Source organism: Halyomorpha halys, unplaced genomic scaffold, assembly GCF_000696795.3.
Source record: "Halyomorpha halys isolate HHAL.00 unplaced genomic scaffold, Hhal_1.1 Scaffold32.1, whole genome shotgun sequence".
NCBI lineage: Eukaryota > Metazoa > Arthropoda > Insecta > Hemiptera > Pentatomidae > Halyomorpha > Halyomorpha halys.
Genome location: NW_027104903.1, coordinates 54,655 through 56,486, shown reverse-complemented (window position 1 = coordinate 56,486; position 1,832 = coordinate 54,655). Strand labels below are relative to the sequence as shown.

At 28.9% G+C, this 1,832-nt stretch overlaps 1 protein-coding gene across 1 annotated transcript in view; it reads left to right on the top strand.

Annotated features, from left to right (window-relative positions):
- Window positions 1-1,832, top strand: part of LOC106685356 (metaxin-2) — a 14,856-nt gene that overhangs the window by 10,606 nt on the left and 2,418 nt on the right. The window lies entirely within an intron of this gene.

Below are 1,832 nucleotides of genomic sequence, written 5' to 3'. Positions count from 1 at the left end.
AATAAACAAAAAAAATTATTTATTTATGCCGACATTTCGACCTGAGTTTCAGGTCTTCATCAGGGATAGTGGCGTGTAAAGGGGACGGGAAGCAACTGAAACTCAGGTCGAAACGTCGGCATAAAATAAATAAATATTGTTTTGTTTATTTATGTTGTTCTTTGCTGACCGCATCCCCTGATAAACTTCTTCAAGCATTAATCTACGGTCAACTATCTACATCTCATTTTAATTTTTTTGAAAATGGCTAACTATTTTGATGAAACTTGGCATCTAAATGTACAATTAAATGGTCTTAATTATATAGCCATCTTGGTGGAAAATATTATTTTGGACTCCCTGGGGATCATACATCATCACCTGCATGAGAATTAGCTCCGAGATTATTAATTATTTTAGTTTTTGGACCTGTCAATTTGTGTTTTAACTTATTTATTCATTAAATCATTTCTTTTAACTTATTTATTCATTCAAGTATTTCTTTCAACTAACTTTTTGTTTTCTGTTTTAATTAATTTATTTATTAGTTTTTCTGTAAACTGATCTATTGCTGTGACTATTATGTCTTAGGTTTGATTTCACGTTGCTATCTAATGATAAATTTGTTTAACTGATCGAACGTGGTTAGTGGATCACTGGAGAGGGTCTGAGAGAGTGAATTAGGGAGAATAAATTTTTCAAATGGAATGAAATTGTTAAATAAAAAAAAAATTAAAATATTTTTATTTAACTCGTCTACACGTATTGACTGTAGGAAAGATAGGAAGAAAAAAATTGTTATTTGATGTAAACATATGTATTTTATATATGTCCGATGATGGATTGATTGGTATGCTAAATGTACTTAATGATACATCTGCGATTGATTACAATGAATAATGTTAATTTTTTTACTTTCACTTACCTATATATGGAATATATAGTAAGGAAAAGTATTGGGATCATGGAAAATTTTTCAATGGAAATACACGTTTTAAGGGTTCCCTTAAGTCCAAATAACCAAGTCTCCAAAATGGTCTGTGTCTGTTTTGCTTAAACACACCCGTGCGTGCGAAACTGAAATTACTTATATAACACAGGTATATGCCTGGGATGTGGCAGCATTTTATAAAATCAACCAACCATAAGTATCACTTTATAAAATTGATTTTTCATATTTTTAGTTTTTTTTGAAAATGGCTAACTATTTTGATGAAACTTGGCATCTAAATATACAATTAAATGGTCTTAATTATATAGCCATCTTGGTGGAAAATATTATTTTGGACTCCCTGGGGATCATACATCATCATCTGCATGAGAATTAGCTCTGAGATTATTCATTGTTTTATTTTTTTTTTTAGTTTTTGGACCTGTTGATTTGTGTTTTAACTTATTTATATATTAAATTATTTCTTTTAACTTATTTATTCATTCAAGTATTTCTTTTAAATAACTTTTTGTTTTCTGTTTTAATTTATTTATTTGTTTTTCTGTAAACTGATCTATTCCTGTGACTATCATATCTTTGGTTTGATTTCACGTTGTTATCTAATGATAAATTTGTTTAACTGATCGAACGTGCTTAGCGGATCACTGGAGAGGGTCAGAGAGAGTGAATTAGGGAGAATAAATTTGTCAAATGGAATGAAATTGTTAAATAAAAAAAAAATTAAAATATTTGTATTTAGTGTGGACGAGTATTGACTGTAAAAGAAAAAGATAGGAAGAAAAAAATTGTTATTTGATGTAAATATTTGTATTTTATATATGTCCGATGATGGATTGATTGGTATGCTGTGTATTGTAGCAACCCAATGTATTTGATAAATAAAGCATTTCCCTCTCTGCTA